Below are 20,631 nucleotides of genomic sequence, written 5' to 3' on the forward strand. Positions count from 1 at the left end.
TGAGCGTGTGTGGGCGGAAATAGTGTATGTATTGTGAGTTAATGTTGTGGTTCTTTTTAAGATAAGACTGACGTTCACAATTAAAGTCGAATCCTTATTACTTTGACGCGTAATAAATGGTATCTCCTCACTTCAATAAAATTAGTGTCTTGTTTGTGGAATAAAAGAGAAATTGATTTCGTAGGACAAACAAGTAAACAATTTATTTGCTTTAATTAACGGGGCAACCCTTTATATTCGTATTCCGATTGTGTACAGAATTTTCTCTATGTTTTGCAGTAGAGTTTCAGTAATCTGTAATACTTTTGCACTATAATCAATAGGTCGTTCAGTGAGACAGGATAAAAATAATGCTCCATGTAAATTAGCAGATCAATCCAAAGAGCATGGTTCACTTTCAGTTTTAATCAGGAGATCACTTAGTGCGACAGGGTTCATATTTCATATTGTTCAGTAATTATTTTCTTGAACCTATTTCATTTTTTGTAAGACAACGATCAGAAGAGGAGAGACCCCAATGTCATGCTTGCAATAGGATGCGCAAAAGAAACCGTTGCAGTATAGATGTGGGTATTGTAGAAAGCCACTGAGCGTATTGTAAGCGATATATTTCCGCCTGTTTCTGTTATATTCGGAATGCGAAAACAGTTAATCTTCGAGGAACGATCATTTGAAAGAGACAGCGTCTTATCAAATACATATCATTGTTATGGGGACGCGAATAATATTATAAGATAGATGGAGTCATTACGTACTTGGTCGATGTCAGTATTTTTGAAGTGAAAAGGACAACGATTCCGTAACACACTCTCGTTCTGCTGCTTTGTGTTGGAAAGAGAAAGGCTGACTAAATTCATGGAATAGAAAAAAAAGTATACCTTAGTTTAACCAGACCACTGAGCTGATTAACAGCTCTCCTAGGGCTGGCCCGAAGGATTAGAGTTATTTTGCGTGGCTAAGAACCAATTGGTTACCTAGCAACGGGACCTACAGCTTATTGTGGAATCCGAACCACATTATACCGAGAAATGAATTCCTATCACCAGAAATAAATTCCTCTAATTCTTCATTGGCTGGCCGAAGACTTGAACACAGGCCCAGTAGAGTGCTAACCGAGAACTATACCGACCCGTCCAACGAGGAACTATCATTGAATAGAACATAGTAATTATATATATATTTGTAGCTTAAATGTCGTTTAGTATCCATTTTGCGCTACTTCTGGAATGTCTCTGAAGGGGAATTATAAGTGTTAAATGCTTTGGTACCTAAGTGACTCGGACACCCGACAAGACCCATCAACGACTTCGCCTGGATGTCGAAGTCGTTCGTTGATGGGTCTTATCGGGTGTTCGAGTCACTTAGGTACCAAAGCATTTAACACTTACGATTCCCCGCGAAATGGATATTAAACGACATTTGCAGCTAAATGTTATAATTATATATATATATATATATATATATATATATATATATATATATATATATATATATATATATATATATATATATATTGGTACACATACATATATATTGATACACATACATACATATGTTACAGGCAGATAGCAAAACCAGGCAATATATGTATATAGTGTGTGTGTGTGTGTGTGTTACAGGCAGACAGCGAAACCAGGCATTTCATGATCTGTCTAAAATTTCAGGCAGATAGCGAAATGCACTGAGGGACATTTGATCCCCCCAGGGGCTAGTACTAAACACGTCGAAACAGTGACTCACCTACACTGTTTCGCCGTGTTTAGTTCTAGCTGCTGGCAGGTCAAATGCCCCTAAGCGCATTTCGCTATCTGCCTGAAATTTTAGACAGATCATGAAATGCCTGGTTTCGCTATCTGCCTGTAAAACACACACACACACACACTATATACATATATATATATATATATATATATATATATATATATATATATATATATATATATATATATATATATATATAATGCTGTATATTTGCATATCTGTATATATATGTCTGAGACAAAGTTAAGAGAGGCAGTTGACATACTTATTTCGTAGTGTGGTGTGTTTGGCCGTAATATCATTGTTTTTTGTTGCTGTTAAAGGAGAAACAAAAACAGACTGACAGAGTCACATCGTATCAATTTAATCTCTACTATATATAATAAAACGCATTTTGTGTTCTTATATTGTTTCTCTGCATAACAACGATACTCCCGGGTAATGAACTCCACTTATGCAACATGACGGTATTGTAAGGTACCTTTGCCCAGGTTTTGGGGACGGTACATAACGTTTGTAGGGTGGGCATTTGCCGTTTTTGCCCTCTCTTACTGTATATTCCCGCGATCGTTTTCGGTTTGCGCACACTCCATTTTGATATACAGCTTAGCTGTAAGAATCCGTCTCATAGTTGTGAAGGAAGAAGCCGTCAAAGCCTTTCAATCCATTGTGACAAGAATCCCACTGGCAACCTGCCCTCCCCAATTGGAAAGCAGGGGAGTGTAATTGACGAGGGAATGAGTAATGAAACTCCACAAAAAATCAAGTAGACCCCAATGAACAATGCTTGTTCAATGCGAGTGTTTCTGCAGTTGCATGTTGTGTCACTCAGCGAAGGAATGACTAATGGTTAAACATTAATAAATGTAAAGTGCTGTTAAATTTAAATCGCGAAATTTTTTGAGTTTTAATGATGGTATATAATTGCATAGCTGCATGTGATTGTGTGCTATCCCTACGAGCGTACACGTGGGCTTATCCTTGCGCGTGTTTTATTTTATTGTTTTGTTGCTGCTTTTAGAAACTGCAGAGCAGCTGCTAAGAAAATACGCTATTTTTTGGTACACATTGAACTTTGGACAGTAACTTCTTTATAGTTCTTAATTGAAATCCATCAACACAGTCTGTCAATATCAATATTGTTATATATATGTGTGTCTGTCTTGTGCTTGATAGGGTGGTCTGTAGGAATGAAGCGGTCTAGTGTGGTGACATTTTTGGCCCTGTAATATTCCGGTGCATGAGATAGAAGCTGTACTTTCTAGAATTGCATTTACCCAAGATAAGAGTATTGTGCATAATGATGGATCAGTAACTCTAACGTAATGAACGTTTTCCTAAAGAAAAGTTTACCTTTTATACGAGGAATAATTCATAGAGAAATAAATTGAATACTTGCTGCTTCTGTGTGCTAGGTCCGATACTTGAGGTAAGAAGGGATTTTAAAGTTTCTTTGAAGCTTTACTTCTTAAGCAGACTCGGCTGAATGTTGTTATGGAACAAAAATTTAGTGTTTATTACTTTTATACAAGCTGATAGCTTGGAACTGAAACACAGTAGTCACAGTTTGCTCGGAGGATGTTAGAGACAGCATAGAAAGTGGACGAGAAGATTGTTGAGTCACTGAGGTTTAGGAGTTGGACACTGTGACTGTTATAAGGATTTGGTCACACACACATACAGAGAGAGAGAGAGAGAGAGAGAGAGAGAGAGAGAGAGAGAGAGAGAAGTATAGAATTTGGAAGTTTGGGAGGAGGAAGAAGAAGCGACCTAGAAAGTTTTGTCAAGAGCTTGGCTCTGGAGAAAGGCCATAGTATTAAAGAAGCACCTAATTAGTAAGAGTAAAAGTTAGACGTTCAGCGTTTGCATGTGGTCTCAACATATTGCTGAATCGGCTTTAGGTGTAGTAAGCATGCGGTGCCGCGGCTCATCCTTGATTAAACGATGAAAGAACAAATGTAACATGACATTAAGAAGTGTATATACATATATATGTGTGTGTATGTGTACCAGCGTCCTACCGATATTTCTCTCTCTCTCTCTCTCTCTCTCTCTCTCTCTCTCTCTCTCTCTCTCTCTCTCTCTCTCTCTCTCATCCATTTCTTTAGCCATAAGAGAAAAGGAACTTCTGTGTGCACTTGGAAAGAATGCAAATGTTGCTCTCTTTACTTTTAAGATTGATGGCCAAAGTTGTGCACCGCCTCCTCATCTACATATTTCTTAGGTTATTTGCCAGCATGAGTTTGTCTAAGCGTGCGCACGCTCTTGGGCTTGAAATCGCGCACGAAACCTTCAGTTTCCTCCAAAATCATTCATTATTTGGCCATTGTTAAATGACTCTTTAACAATACCATCCCCTCCTTTCGGTTTCGTCTTGCATGGCTGCCGGAAGCAGTTGTTCGGCTGCTTGTGGTGGCTGGTGATATTAGGTGCCAAACTGAGCTGGCTTACGTTGGGTGGTCACCCTGTAACCAGGATCTCGCACCTTTGGTGTGCTACGGCGTCAGTGCCCTGCCATTTCTCAGCCTTGAGTGAGCATCGCCTTGCTTCAGGGCACGCTCAAGCACGCTTCCTTGTTATGCTCTTTTCCTGTTTCTCCAAGGTATGTCGGACAAGACAAGGCCTACCTCTTTTTAACGCGTGTTCTTCCACTTTCATATTTCAGGTCCGCTAGTTGATGTGGCATTCCTACAGAATGCCTCTCCTGTTAATATAGAATGAAACCCTGGCCCTGCAACGCATTTAAATCCGATTACGTGTAACTTTTTTTTACTCAAAGATTTTGCATTCATGAAACAAATTTTCTCAGCCTTTAGTGTCATTCTTGTAAGCAATTTGTGGCTTTACTGTTAAAATCTCTTATGGCCAGAAATCTTAAGTCAGAGTTCCTCATTGCAAGGTTTGATGAATTTGTGTTATATATCGCCTTGGAGTTGGCTGCTTGTAGAGCAAGGATTCTTATTAATTAGCAAGAGTATCGCACATGTGACTGCCATGGAATTTTGTTTCAATTTTAAGTCCATTATTACATATACAGTAATATATATATATATATATATATATATATATATATATATATATATATATATATATATATATATATATATATATATGTATGTATGTATATATATATATATATATATATATATATATATATATATATATACTGTATATATATATATATATATATATATATATATATATATATATATGTATATATATACTATATGTATATATATATATATATATATATATATATATATATATATATATATATATATATATATATATATATATATATATATATATATATATATATATATATAAGGTGGACTCCCAAAATCCATACCTGTAATCGGTCTCGTCATGATTGCAAACAACTTTAAAAAACATATCGAAACAAAAGCGCGCCTAGTGGAACAAAAAGGAATTTGCCGAGTGCCAAGAAGCAAAAGGAGTTCATATGTTTGCTTAGAGATTTTACAGTTACTATGCAAGAAATGCAAAGTAGGAAATAAGCGGTTAGAATTCTCTGTCTTAACCTGCCCTAACTAAGGATAAGGATGGTGTTGAGCTTCGTGACAGGACCTATGATGTTCCGCTTCTTGGTATTTGCCAACTTGACTCACTTCTTGCTAGCTTTGCTTTTTGTTGTGAGGCCTTTCAAAAGATCCTGCTTAAACTTGACAGTCGAGGTGGAGAAGATCCAGACCTTTTCCCCATTTATTTAAAAATGAGGTGTGGGCGAAACGTCTCACACTTTGGGTTTGAGGACTGATTTTTATACTTTATTGTCTCTGCTTTCTCTTTTTTCACAAAAGGGGACTCTTTTATACGAAAGCTTGCTTTGCAGGTCGGTGTCATTTCAAGTTCGTCCCGTGTGAACGTGTGCTCATTTTTAATCATCGTAATAATGATAACAATGTTAATAATGTTCCTTCGTCTCTCGCATATACTGATAGAGAGAGAGAGAGAGAGAGAGAGAGAGAGAGAGAGAGAGAGAGAGAGAGAGAGAGAGAGAAATTCTGTCATCTCGATGGACTTCATCCCATATCATTTCTCTTATTACACAAGATATTAAGACAGCTGAGGAGCTGGGTCAAGTAACAGGATCCACAGGATGAGGATGAGGAGGTATCAGGATCGAGGTCATGCGTGTGGATGAGGATCAGAGGCTGTCGCTCTTCTAGGGATGATGTGGAAGTCTTCTCTCTCTCTCTCTCTCTCTCTCTCTCTCTCTCTCTCTCTCTCTCTCTCTCTCTCTCTCTTCGTTAACATTCTGTCCTGATCATCGTTTTCTCAGTTTTTCCAGCGCCTCTTTTAAAGGAATGACGCGAATGTCATAGTTTTTATTTTGTACAAAGTGGGTGAATGTAACAGTTTTCTTTTTATATCTGCCTCTGCTGAAATGTTGAATCGTGGAGCGATCGTTCAGATAAATATTTCTTATCTGAGACTTATCACTGTCATTTAAGACATTTCTCATCTTGTTAATTAGCCGTGTAGGCTTTTTAAATTGGTCTTAAGGTCTTTCAGTGGAGTGGATTTTAAATTCATTGAAAGTAGGAATATTAGTGAAACGCTTGTGTAATTATGGCAGTCATTGGCCAAAAGCACCGGAGAACCGGTCAGAATAAATGAAGCATGGAAAAGAAATTTTGCTTTCAGCAGAGTGGGAAAAGTCTATTACAACAATATGCAAAGAAAAGAGGACACACAGCACTGATAAAAATGTCTGGAGTAAGACCGATGAAACATGCCGGAAAATGGGACCAGTCACGTAGGGCAATGGTTCTCAAACTGTGTTCCGCTGAACCCCAGGGATCTGTGAAGACCTTTCAAGGGTTCCTTGGCAAACAAAATTATATAAATTAAATATATATATATGTATATATATACATATATATATATATATATATATATAGGCCTATATATATACATACATACATACATACATACATATATATATATATATATATATATATATATATATATATATATATATATATATATATATATATATATATATATATATATATTTGATATATTAGTTTTATATATAAATTTATTATAAAGCTTAGTTTTATATATAAATTTATTATATATATATATATATATATATATATATATATATATATATATAGTTTGATGAAAGCTTAGTTTTATTTATAAATTTATTAGAACAAGAATGGATAAAATGAAATATGAAAGTGATGAAGTCTTTTGTATTTGAGGAGAGAGATTGAGAGAGATTGACTCTGTACGTGAAGTGTACAGGTCCGTTGGAAGTTTGTACTTGTCCCAGTCTCACCTGCTCACTCCAGATACTCGATATTGTCATTTGTCACGCTAGGCGTCATTACGCGTGTGTTTCTCGGCATTCCTGTTATGTTCACTGTATAATTAAATTACTAAGATGGAAAACTGGTTGAAATACCACACCTTACGGCCGAAGGTGCAAGGTGATACACGCAATACGTATACTGATTTTACTGGGTGTAGTGAGCGTGTTGAACAGACAGGTGCAGTTAGTGATGTAACAGAATCCCTGCATGAACCACATACCTCTACTTCTGTGACACAAGACACAAGAGGTAAATCAGGTACTGGACATTCAAAGAAGCGCAAATTTGATGACAGTTACATAAAATTTGTTTTCTTGTCAGTTGGAGATGAAAATGCTCCTGATGGACAATGTGTTGCACGTAATCAAGTTTTGGCAAATAGTTTGAATTCTGCAAAATTGAGGGGTCACCTTGAAACCAAGCACCCACAGCTCGTTAACAAACACAGTGATTATTTCATAAGAAAACGATTGCTTCCATCAAGAAATTTGCTTTTCAAGACAGTAGAAATGCACTTGAAGCCTCTTACCACGTAAATTACCACAGTGCTAAGGCTGGTGAAGCTCACACGATTGCAGAATCTTTACTGAAACTATGCATGAAAGATGTGATTTCCTGTATGTTAGGAGAGAAACATATCACCTTGCACCTTCGGCCGTAAGGTGTGGTATTTCAACCAGTTTTCCATCTTAGTAATTTGATTATCATGCCGAATCAAAAAGATGGCAGAAAATTGTGAAGCAGTGTTAATAAATCGCATAAAAACAAGTCCTGTGTGTTTCACCATTCAACTTGATGAATCTACGGACGTTGCAGGTCTAACTGTCCTCCTTGTGTTTGTATGACATGTTTCAGATGATTCTATGCAGGAAGGGCTGCTGTTGTGCCAAGCTATCGAGATGACAACAAGAGGCGAGGACATATTTAAAATCTTGGACACTCTCTTCACTAAAAATGATCTTAGGTGGGACCTGTGCATAGCTGTCTACAGTGATGTTGCAAAGGCAATGACAGGCCCAGTAAAGGGTATTATTGGTCTCATAAAAAAACGTTGCATCTGGTGTGAAACATAGATACTGCTGCCTTCATAGAGAGGCACTACAGTAGCTCTGAAAAGATGCCAAGTGATCTAAAAGAGACACTTAATGAAGTAGTCAAGGCAGTAAATTTCATCAAGGCTAGGCCTCTTCATTCTCGAGTGCTTGCCTCACTGTGTCATGAGATGGGGTCCATTACAGTACTCTGCCGCTGCATACAGAGGTGCTTTGGCTATCTCGCGGTAAAATTCTTTCATGTATGTATGAATTGAGAAATGAGATTGAAGTACTTCTCAAAGAGTACAAGTCTACTCTGCCAACCCAGTTCATTGATGAAGTCTGGGTATGTAAGGTGGACTATCTTGCGGATATATTTTTGAAATTAAATGAGCTTAACATATTACAAAGTTCTAATATCAACATTCTGAATGTTCAAGACAGAATTGAGTCCTTTCTTCTTAAGATTGAATTCTGGATCGGGTGTTTAAAGAAAAACCAGACAGAATGTTTGCCAAATTGCCATTTGCCATGCGTTCCTGAACGAAAACTCCCTAGAGCCGGCTGACAGCACAAGAGACTGCATGATTCAGCACCTACAGCAATTACAGGATAATCTACAAGAGTAGTTTCCAAAGCAGTCAGACTCTCTCACATGGCTACGCAACCCATTCATGGATGCAGATAATGCGATAAAGCAGAATCTGTCAGTGACTGAAAAAGAACAGCGAATTGACGTTTCAACTGACCTTACTTTGAAAACTAAATACAACAGGGACTTTCTCCCTCCTTTCTGGGCAAACCTATTGCATGAGTATACCCGGAATTAGCAAAAGGAGCACTGAAACATCTTATTCCCTTTCCAACAAAATACAGGTGTGAAGCAGCTTTCTCTCGCTATATTGCAACCAAAAGCAAATACCGAAGCAAGTTGGATGCAGCCCCTAATATGTGTCTGCAGTTAACAAACATAGTTCTAGATTTTGATGATCTGTTCTCAGAAAACAAGCTCACTCATCACATTAAATAAGGCAAGAATTTCGATGCTGAGTACGTACTAAACTGCACTTTTATATAGTTGCATGCATGTGTATAGAGGGGGTGGGGGCATCGTAGGGGGTTCCGCCGAGTACCAGCAAAAGCAAAGAGATTCCATTAGTTGGAAAAGTTTGAGAATCACTGACGTAGGGCATCTTCACATCACGCACACATACTGTACATTTATTTACACAAACACACACACGCACACACACACACACACACACACATATATATACATATACATATATATATATATATATATATATATATATATATATATATATACATATATATATATATATATATATATATATATATATATATATATATATATATATATATATATATATATATATATATATATATACATATGCATAGGGTTTTGTGAGAAGGCATTTGCTCAAAGTGGAAAGAGATTGCTGGATTTCTAGAAGAATTTTTAATGCTTACACATAGAGGCATGGCAACAGAAGGCTGAAATTCGTGACTGGCGGTCCATATGAAGATCCCGTAACAAATGAAGTTGTTGAGAGGTGCCATGTACAAAGTCTGGGAAGTAGACTGAATCCTAAAAGGATGTGACGGCTTTGGTCATGTGATGAGAGGGTGAAAGGAATAGGTAATGAAGCAGTCGGTGTGGATGAGCAAAACGAACACTTGTGTAAGGATTAAAGATAGTGGAAAGGATTCATGTGATGGAAAAACGTGACATAAACACGTTAGTGATAATGATTATTGTGGTTTGGTTTTTCTGAAGTGCTTAATTAAGAGCTCGGGATTAATGTAGACTCTTACTACTGAGTTTTCTCCCCAAAGTTCTTACGTTATTTTGTTAAAAGATTCACAGTCATGTTAATGACAGAAAGTGTAGATAATCATTGAAATTATATAATGAGTCCATGACAGTTTGCGGCAGAGTATTTTCTTGCAGCTCTATAACGGTCGTTTTTTTTTAATTAAACATGAGAGTTTTACGGGTAGTTTGTTTTTTCACGGGTTAATTAAAATAACGCTAAGTATTATGGAAGGATGTCAATTGTAGTGTACATTTACTCTGTTAAGTTAATTTTGTAGGTTGTTAGAACTTCAAACACATTATTAAGAGATCCTGGTATGTTTTATTTTGCTTTCAGGAAGTGGTTAAACTTTTATTCGTGTCTCCATCATACAGTAGGAATGATACAGCCATTAGATCTGTATGCCATTCATCATTTCGTAGAAAAAAAAATAAACCACGCACACACACACACACACACACACACTCGAAAGTGCAAACTGCCTTAAAGACTCGTATGTGTTGCCTTAATACCCACGCAGCATCTCATATAATGGAACCTCAAGTGCTTCGTCTTTTTCTCTCAACAACCTTCCTCTTATTCCGTCACCTAACCCCCCTCCTCCGCCCCCCTCCCCCCCAGTTGCCTTTTTCTTCTAAATTACGTAGCGTATCAAACCTGTCTTTCCTCGTCAGGGTGCGGAAGGCTTTTGAAGCAGTAGTTAATAGAATCCTTAGAAACAGTTCGCTGCCGAATGGTTCGCTCTCAGATTGTTAACTTAATGGAGTCTGTGTTTCTAGAGAGAGAGAGAGAGAGAGAGAGAGAGAGAGAGAGAGAGAGAGAGAGAGAGAGAGAGAGAGAGAGAGAGAGAGAGAGAGAGTCCATAAGTTTGATAATTATGGAACTTGGGGTTTGACGAAGTTGCGTTAAACTGATTACTGTATTATTGGCCTTGCATTCAAGCAAGTGGTGGGCAAGGAGGGAACGTTTGCCTTAAAGTTTTGGTTGTTTTTGTTTTCCTGTTTATTTCCTAAACCTCCGCTCTCATATACGGTCACAGACAAACAAATCTTTGATTATAGTGAAAAGACTGAGGCGGGCTTAGCTTTCCAGTGAAGCTTGTCGTTGCAAGAGGGAACTTATTGGTTGGGACGAATTCCCATTTTAGAAGTGAATGGTACGTGGGACTGATCAAATTGACTGTCGAATTCTCGGCTTCCTCATAAAGTAGGTAGGGGGGTTGAGGAGGGGCGGGGGTTAGGTTGGAGAGGAAATCTATGCAACATTCACTCGTCTAAAGCGGGGAACAGTTACCTGTGGCACACGTGCGATATCGAGGGAGATATTTTACAAACGAGAATTCTTAACTTAAATTTAATTATATGGACACTTGTTGAAGCAATAAAATGATTCCTTTTTTTTATTAAAATTTTTTATGTTCCGCATTTAGAGAATTGCCTTCTCAAGACTCTTGGCGAGTTTAGATGATGTCGAAGAGCATTTTCTTGTGTTTTTCTGGCTATTCCCTATATTTAGATCCCCTGTTTTTCTGAATATCCATTTTGATGGCTAATACGTATTATTCGATTCAGATTCATTATCGCACATCTACCAGTGAGGCAGTTCCACATCCGTGCATCTGCTTGCAGAAGAACCTAGGCGTCGTACAGCGGCCATTGTGGCTTTTAATGATGCGTTTAATAATGACCAAAATTATATTAACAGGAAAGGCCCACGACGAGGTGAAGCCCCACGCCAACGGCTTGGAAATAACTCTCTCTCTCTCTCTCTCTCTCTCTCTCTCTCTCTCTCTCTCTCTCTCTCTCTCTCTCTCTCTCTCTCTCTCCCTGGCGTAATATGGAAAGAGCAGGGGGCTATTTGAACAGGAAATATTTCGTAGGGCTTACTTTTGGCATACATGTGATGATCGAGAAATAAGAACCGAAAAGGATCACTTTTCTTTGGTGGGTGTGTGCATGTCTTTGCTTTCTACACTTTGGGAAAAATCTTGAAGCTCCTGATAGTTAAAAAAAATTGTCTTTTCTTTGTAATGGAAGTGTAAACTTCATTCAGGGACTCTCGAAGCGATGAGATGTTAATTAGAATGTTAGCGAATCGGTGTATAGGCTGTTTGTTGGATTAGGATTTATGTGGAGCGGTTTTCTATTACAGAGCTTTGGGGTTCCCTTCTTTAAAAGGTACCAAATGCTGTTTTAGTCTACTTGCAATTAGGCTGGGGGAAGTGCACAGGTCATATTTTGTTGTCACTCTTCTCAGGTCAGTACTTGTAGTGTGAGATGTGTGCAATACTGCCCACTGTCAAATAATAATGTTTCTGAAGTCAGAGGTTTTAAATTTAAATAAACTTAGTATAAAAAAAATCATTTTATGAAAATTGTAATATTTGTTTTAATATGTAGAGGCATTAAGACATTCTTAGTAATCTGGGGCCTCGAAATGCTTATAGTTATAATAACCCTTCCAGACAGCGTGTTTTCAAGCGATGTTTTTCTTAAAAGTTTGAAGGTTGTGAAATGGAGTTTTCCCTTGCATTGGTAAGAGAATGACAGCCGTCTCTTAAAGGTGAACAAGCACACTACTTTTGTACACACTTCATGCCAGGACTCCCTGACGCTCAGAAGTCATGTTCTGGAGTTTAGTTCGAGTTTCTTCCGTGTGCGATGACGCTCGGTATCACTTACAAGAAGCGTGGAGTCATATCATCACTCGGTCGCTTTCCCAGCTTACTCCTCATTGTGTTCCTTTGTACTGGCTGTTTGAGTCCCTTCTCTGGGACTGCATGTCATCTCCAAGGTTTCTGTTCCTTTTATTTTCATTACACGGCGGCTGAGGATTATGGGAAATTCCTAGGTAGAGTGGATGGTCATTAAATATGAAGATGAAAACTTCTTGAAGGGAAATCTAAGGAAAGGAATTTGCTTGTGATGCCTCGATGGCGTTTTGCTAGGGCAATCATGTTTGAAAATCATCCATTAGATTATTCCATAACGTGAATTGTAATTTTGGAATTACTCCAAGAAGTTACACTCTAGCGAAGAAAACAGGCTTTTCAAGTGTAGTTTTCCATCTTCAGTCGAGAAAGGTAAAAGGCGTCGATTAGCGGCAGTTGAATAGTTTTTCTAAGAGAAAATGAACGTCTTTCCGAAGAGATTTCGGACTCGAGTTTGTCTTAGAATGATTTTGATTTATTTTTGGCCACTAATGGTTCGCCTATCAAAAGGAAAAGGAAGAAAGTGTCTCTGCACAGTTGGATTTTCTCTGCTAAAATATTTTCATTGCATAATGTACACTTCAGCTGTTGGTACTTGCAGAAGTGAAAATACAATCTTTACGGGCATTGGTATAATGTTCCTGCGAGTGGTAAATTTGCCATATCAGTAATATTTAATTGCTAATTCGTATTTTCATGGTTTAGCGGTGTACAAACTACCGCAGCTCTGAGAAACGAGTAAAAGTTCACCGCATGAGCTAACCAAAGTACAACGCGACTCAAAAAAAAGAGTTATTGCTGTGAAGAAGCGCTGTTCCCGCGTGTCTTTCGACTTTTCCCATTTCCCTCATTCAGTGCCTGTTTACTGGGATGAGATTCCATCCACCATGTACTTAGAAAGAAGGTATTTCGATTACATGTCTTTCTTTAAAGATGGAGGACTGTTATATGGATGATTATGCGCAAATAAATTGAATTCTGATGTAGCTTATTCATGTGACGGGGTAGATGCTTTGTAAAGTATCCAGTGCGAAACTCCAGAAAGTGGCGAACCATCACGCTTCTTACAAAAATGGTTGGGTGTTGGAGGAACACTACACATTTTCCTGTGATTTGTCGTCGCTTCCTGGACATTTCATTCGTCTTTTTTTCTTCTTGTATTGCCGTGATCCGTGACTGACATACAATGAAACTGTCCGAGATTTAATTACGAGAATGAAATTGAGCTTCGTATGTTGTATGGTTATTCTTTAGACCAAATTTTTTTTCTTGTCTGTCGTCTGCCGTATGTCACGGCGGATGGTGCTTCTTTATTACGATGAATCTCCTTCGCTAAAACTGCGCTCTGTCTTTTGTGCATGGCGTGAGTGGGAATCTCTCGCTCCATTATTAAAGTCAGCTTCCGGCACTGTAATCAGTAACAGAATATGCGTAATGAAGCTGTAGCAGAATTGAGGGTAAAGTTAAGTGTTTGTGGCAGTGTTGGTTGAGTCACTTAATGAAATGATACCGGTGCGGAAATTGGCCGGAGTCAGGTGAGATAGCCAGAATGATTTTGGATAGGAAAGGAAGAGCACTGGGGAGAGAGGATGGCAGGATGGCCTTGTGGTCCTTTGCATTGCTTCCTTGAGATATGTCCAAATAGTTGGGGCTATAAAAATGAAATGCTATTAAACTTCTGTTTTACGAGGAATTTCAACCAGACTTGTAATGGTGCTCTGCTGTGAAAGTTTGAAAACGAATTTGAAGCAGATATAGTAATAAACTGTTTTACGATTCATATTAAAGGAGGCATGGAAAAAGCCTCCAGTAGAGAGAGAGAGAGAGAGAGAGAGAGAGAGAGAGAGAGAGAGAGAGAGAGAGAAGACTGCATAAGACTCATTTTCCAATGGAAGGAGACATTGAAGTTTGTGCAGAAAGGCAGATGGAAAGACGGAGCGGCAGGGATGACTGACCGTGAACACAAGTTGTTTTAAAGATCTTGTCACGAGAGAGAGAGAGAGAGAGAGAGAGAGAGAGAGAGAGGAGAGAGAGAGGGAGAGAGAGAGAGATGTAAAGTATGTGTATGTGATCCGGGTAGAGATCTGTTATTTCATAGAAACATTGTGGGAACAGCAGCGACAAACATACAAAGGGTACTGTCACTACAGCGGGACCTACTGTACAGTACATATAATATTACCCAAGGAATAGGGTACAGTTCTGTGTATTGTGCCGATGCAGGTACCAGGTAAGCGATAAGTAAACGGGGAATGTCTGTTTCTTTGCAAGAAGGTTGGCGTTACCAGTAGTGAGACTAGTAACTGATAATTTTGCCTGATATCTGCTCTACTTTCAGCTGGTTCTTGGTTATGAATGAAGACAGTTTTCCCATACTCAGTATTAAACCTTGATAGGTGGAAATACGGAAACGTCACAAATCTCTGGAATTTAGAAGATATGATAAGGTTTCGTTTATCTTTGGTTTCCATTAAGATGGTCTTGCATCAGGAGCAAATGCTCCACTCAGAAATAACCTTTAACGAAGTGAACTCAAGGGATCATTTTGAGTTTATTAAATATATTTCTCTTCATTATATTGAAGCAAACAAACTATTCATACAGGAAGGAGCACGTGTTGACCGTTGGGTTTTGGTTTTTCGTCCGACATATTAACATTACAATATTATTATGAACCAGCGGTCGCCTTGCTCCTGTTCGGCCTGTCCTCTCGTGTTGATCACATATGAAATCCAACACCTCTGTGGACCTTACGCAATCCACTGACTGTGAGAGCAATACGTATCGGCAGTGCGTTCACCATCCGATTCATAAAGCAGTGCTGAAACACAATGTGAGTACGACCTGTCACATAGTGGTTGAGTCTGCAGCCGGCCGTCAGAAAACTTGCTGCTTGGCCACCGGAACATAAGACTTGAACCATAAGGAAATTAGATAATAATCTGCAGGTAAATTCCAGTATCCATCTGAAAGTGATACATGTGATTCTATTAAAATAAAATATATATATATATATATATATATATATATATATATATATATATATATATATATATATATATATATATATATATATATACACACATATATATATATATATATATATATATATATATATATATATATATATATATATATATATATATATATATATATATATATATATATATATATATATATATATATATATGTGTGTGTGTGTGTGTGTGTGTGTGTGTGTGTGTGTCTCACCGACACACACAGTAAAAAACGAGAGAAAAGTACCAACTGCAAAGAAAAAAAAATAGTGTTCGTCTGAGGAGGGTCTCGTCAAACTGTCTTCAAAGGAAAGTGAGGGAAAGTGGGAGGAAATAAGATAAATGAAATAGCATTGTACTGATGTGGTTTATTGGCTTCATAATTTTGAACATGGATGCATTGTTCAGCACCATTTCCTCCGATAATTATCTAAAGTTAAGTTTTGTGAATTTTTCTTCTTTTAAATCGAGGACTATACATAGGCTATCTGTATTAGTACTGACTAAGTAACACATGAGGAAAGTCCCACAGGTTTTCAAGTGTTGCCAGTTTTCGGTTTATGAGACTTGCTTGTGTTTTGACTCTCCGATTCGTCAGGGTGATGTTTAGCCGATTTTTGTTAAATATATTTCAATAATCTCTCTCCCACTCTCTTTCTCTCTGTTACACTGGTTACCAAACGGGGACGCAGATATATTCATGTTGGAGACTTTCGTTCCTGTACTTGATTTCAGGTGTCGGATGTAACTCTCACTAGTTCGATTTCTTGTATATATATCGTTGTTTGGGGGTCTTTGTACGAAATAAATACATGAAAGTCTTCCATCTCTGCGCCTGAATATTTTATTCAGATTCACAAAGCTCGATTACCCGGTTCATTCCGCCTTCAGATATCTTAGCCGTATTTTATTAAGTCAGTGTTGCCATAATGTGGAACGATTTATGTTAGTCTTGGTAACCTCGATTTAAGTTCCGCTCATATTTTAGGTTGGCCTTCGTTTCCTGGTCATTTCGTTTTCTCTGCACATACATTAAGATTTTATTTCTGTGGCTGTGGTTTGTTGGGGAGGATGCAACTGTGTTTTTCTTGTAGATAACAAATTTATATTTATATATATATATATATATATATATATATATATATATATATATATATATATATATATATATATATATGTATATATATATATACACATATACACACACACACACACACACACATATATATATATATATATATATATATATATATATATATATATATATATATATATATATATATATATATACACACACACATATATATATATATATATATATATATATATATATATATATATATATATATATATATATATATATATATATATATATATATGTGTGTGTGTTGCACTGAAATGGTGCGGTTGCTTACTCTCACTGTTAATAATAAGGGGGTTTGACTCCCCTTCCTTTATCCCTTGGTGTCAGTACCCTCCCCGCTCCCTTTCTCTTGGTGCCTCCCCACAGCCATTCTGTAAAAGTAATAAACCTTTTATATCCCGCTCGTTTCCTGCCCTTCATATTGCTGGAATTTTAACGAAATTTTCTCTGGGGTGGGGGCCGTATGGGGCGGGAACTTGGCGGATAAGGAGAGGAAGAAGGGACGGAATAAGGAGGAATATGAAAAGAACTAGACAGGGAATGCGAGTTAGAAGACAGTGTTTTGGGGGCTTACCCTAAGACCAGTAACGACGGACTAATAACTATAAGGAGAAAAGTGCGACCTGTGTTTGTCTTGAGACGAAGACCAACACTCGTACTCACACGATGCCGTTCATGTATACAGTACAGGTTATGGTTGTGTTGAATTTGATTCAGTCAGTTCTGCATCTTGCAGATCATTTAAGTAAAAGGTTTGACACAGGCTTGCACATAACCATGAAAAACAACAGCAGTTTTATACAAAAGTATCAATATTTCTTCATTTCTTGTGTTTTGTTTGCAAAACCAAGTTCAGTCAAAGTACATGAAAAGGGTGCACGATTTCTTACAAATTGAAATGCTTGGTAATAGGCAGGATATGTTACATTTAGTAACAAGATTTAAAGTGGCCACAGATAAAGTAAATCTGCAATACTGTCGTCAGAAAAATGCAAACACACATCTTACAGTGTCTTTAATGCTAATTGTTTTGTTTCACATATTTCAAGGACACTAATTAATTTTGATTTACATTTCCAGAACTGTGATTGATGTGGAATAGTTGGTTTGTACTCCCATTGCGTTTTCCCGCCTTGTGTACGAGGAGAGTTGGTGTATTACCTCTAACCTGTGGAGATTATGTTATTTTTCTTATTGGCTATTGAAAACAATTATATCAGATCGGACTTCGTATTGGGTACGAGTTGCCAGATCTGGTCAGAATTGCAATGTGAATGGTACAGAGAGAGAGAGAGAGAGAGAGAGAGAGAGAGAGAGAGAGAGAGAGAGAGAGAGAGAGGGCGGGGACAGAAAGCAGTTGATTTAGTATGAAAAAATTCCTTGGGGCAGTCATCAAGAAAGAGTTCACATAAAGCGAACCAGCGTGTATAAAATCATGGTTATGAAAAATTTCAGTCGGTTTACTTGATAATGTTGTCGTAATGTGTCATTTCATGGAGTGAGTTTTTATCAGGCAGCATCTCTCCCTTCCTCTCCATCCTGTCTATATCCCCGCCTCCTTTCGGGATGGGCAGGAAGTGCGTGATGTGAAATACCACGAACAACAAAATTGCCTCTGTTAACAAGTATGAGACCGGTGATTTTGTGGAAATTACAAGTATTTCGTTTATCTTGACGGATGTTTACGAATAGTCTTTACATCTCTTGTAGAGGAGACATTTTATACATCACGTTAATCGTTCTTATTTTGCCCAGAACCTTCATATTGATTGAGCGCTACATTGCAAGTTCTTCAACAATCTGTTGAATATTTCCCCCGCCATCTTGGTGGGCCAAGTTGGGTGAATAACTCCAGGCTTTTTGTCACCTGTGTTGATTGTTTCAACTTGAAAATGCTTCTGTATTTTCATCGTATCCCGTCCCGTTTGAAACTTATATTTTGGGCTTATAGCTGAAGCAGCAAAAATTTACTATCAGAAAGCGCATTAGTTTACTTCCATATTCACCCACGCACACACACACACGAAGAAGTTCAAGGGCTTAATAATTTTGATTATTTTTCGCAGGCGGCAGTTTGATATGATCTCTTCAGACAAAAGAACGAGGTGCGTCCCAAGGTTCGGGTTTTACCATTTACTTATAGACACCCTTCTTTGGAAGTTAGCAAAACTTTCCTCGTTTGAGATGATTAGGACCATGCTTTGAAATATGATTGGCTGATCATCCTTTTGACCATAGTTTTCTTGCATATACATATTTTTCAAGATTCTGACAATTTTTGCAGCAAATCTGCAAAAATAAAATTCGCTGAGGTACTCGAAATTGTTAATTGTGTATTCTTGAATTGGGAAAGTATCTTTATAGCGCAGGTCGGTCGGTATTAGAGCTCCAATGGCAGCTGACCATAGTTCGCTAAAACTTACTTAAACCTTGCTAGGGATTTTTGCGTCAGGTTATTGGTTTGAATTCTCCCTTGCGAGTAAGGCTAGGTAAGGAAGGTTGGGTTTTGGAGTTTGGCCCTTCCTGACATTTCAGTTTTATTCTTAGCGGTCAAATTAGAAGCTTTGTCGCACGAAAACGTAAGTAAAACTGTCAACATTTCCTTGATTAATTTTTTAACAGGTCTTGGCAGCTTTAGGATTCGCATTTCATGGAAAGTTGAAGGAAAATGAGCAATACCATACAAGATGAGGGGACCGGCAATAAGGTTAAGCAACTTACAATTTTTCGTTGGGTGTAAGGGAGTTCCTGAGAAAATAAAAACAAGTTTGGTACGTGGGGTAACGGACGGATTTATTTATGAGAATAGATCATTCACGAAAAATAAAACCGGGTTGTGGGTTATTGACTGACCAGAAGGTATGTATGGTTTGTAAGTGATATAAGAAATAATATATTTTTTATTCCTAGGGAGGGAAACAAATTATTTTATTATTCGTAAGTGCAGCCACCCTCAGTGTTTTGTGGGAATAATATATAAAGTCATTGATTTCTACTGTGATTATAATAATAATAATAATAATAATAATAATAATAATAATAATAATAATAATAATAATTGCAGTTCTATGGAACGTGATGAAGATCACTAAATGAATGCAACCCCATTATAAAAAAAACGGAAAAAGAGCGAAGGAAAGATAAATAAAATATATGCGAAAATAACAAACAAAATGAAGCTGCCTCAGGAAACAGTTAAATAAATGCATAAATCTGAGGAATTTGAGAAATGGTTCCGAAAAAAAGAATGGTGCAGTGCTCTTAAAAATAGTGTCGCAGCATCTCTTCAACAACTCCGAGTAGAAACATCCATAACTGCCTAGAAAACTGGCGCACAGCGTTACAGCAACAACAGCAAGAGGAAGGAAGATTTCAGGTACTGAAAGTGTGACTGCCTTTTATTTAAAGGCTGCATTGCATTGGCTTTTTTCCTCTAAAACATTTGAATTGGAAATTAACGGTAGATTTTTTCGAGAATACTTTGTCCATTGGTAATGATAATAATGTTCAGAGTTCTGATGCTTGATAAAAGGAATTTATTGATACTGGAGAGAGAGAGAGAGAGAGAGAGAGAGAGAAATGTCCGCTTTCTCGTTTTATGGTAGTGTAGGAGAATGGAGATTTGGTGCTGCTATGAGAAGTTCTTGGAAAGAGGGGTTAACCTCTCCCATGGAGATCAAAGGCTTTTGAAACACACACACACACACACACACACACACACACAGTCCCCTTTCCGTTGTAGGTTTGAAAACGGAACGGAGAAAGAAGGGGTGTGTGCTGTT

At 37.6% G+C, this 20,631-nt stretch overlaps 1 protein-coding gene across 4 annotated transcripts in view; it reads left to right on the forward strand.

Moving 5' to 3' along the window:
- LOC136851640 (uncharacterized) overlaps positions 1-20,631 on the forward strand; it is a 172,251-nt gene that overhangs the window by 61,617 nt on the left and 90,003 nt on the right. Inside the window, exon 2 of one of the 4 annotated variants that reach the window (XM_067126041.1) lies at positions 1-24. This exon is cut by the window's left edge and continues 36 nt beyond it. The exons of the other annotated variants lie outside the window; for them this stretch is intronic. The gene's annotated coding sequence lies outside the window, so the exon portion shown is untranslated. The remainder of the gene's footprint in view (positions 25-20,631) is intronic. 4 annotated transcript variants of the gene reach the window in all.

This window comes from Macrobrachium rosenbergii, chromosome 23, assembly GCF_040412425.1.
Source record: "Macrobrachium rosenbergii isolate ZJJX-2024 chromosome 23, ASM4041242v1, whole genome shotgun sequence".
Taxonomy (NCBI): Eukaryota; Metazoa; Arthropoda; class Malacostraca; order Decapoda; family Palaemonidae; genus Macrobrachium; species Macrobrachium rosenbergii.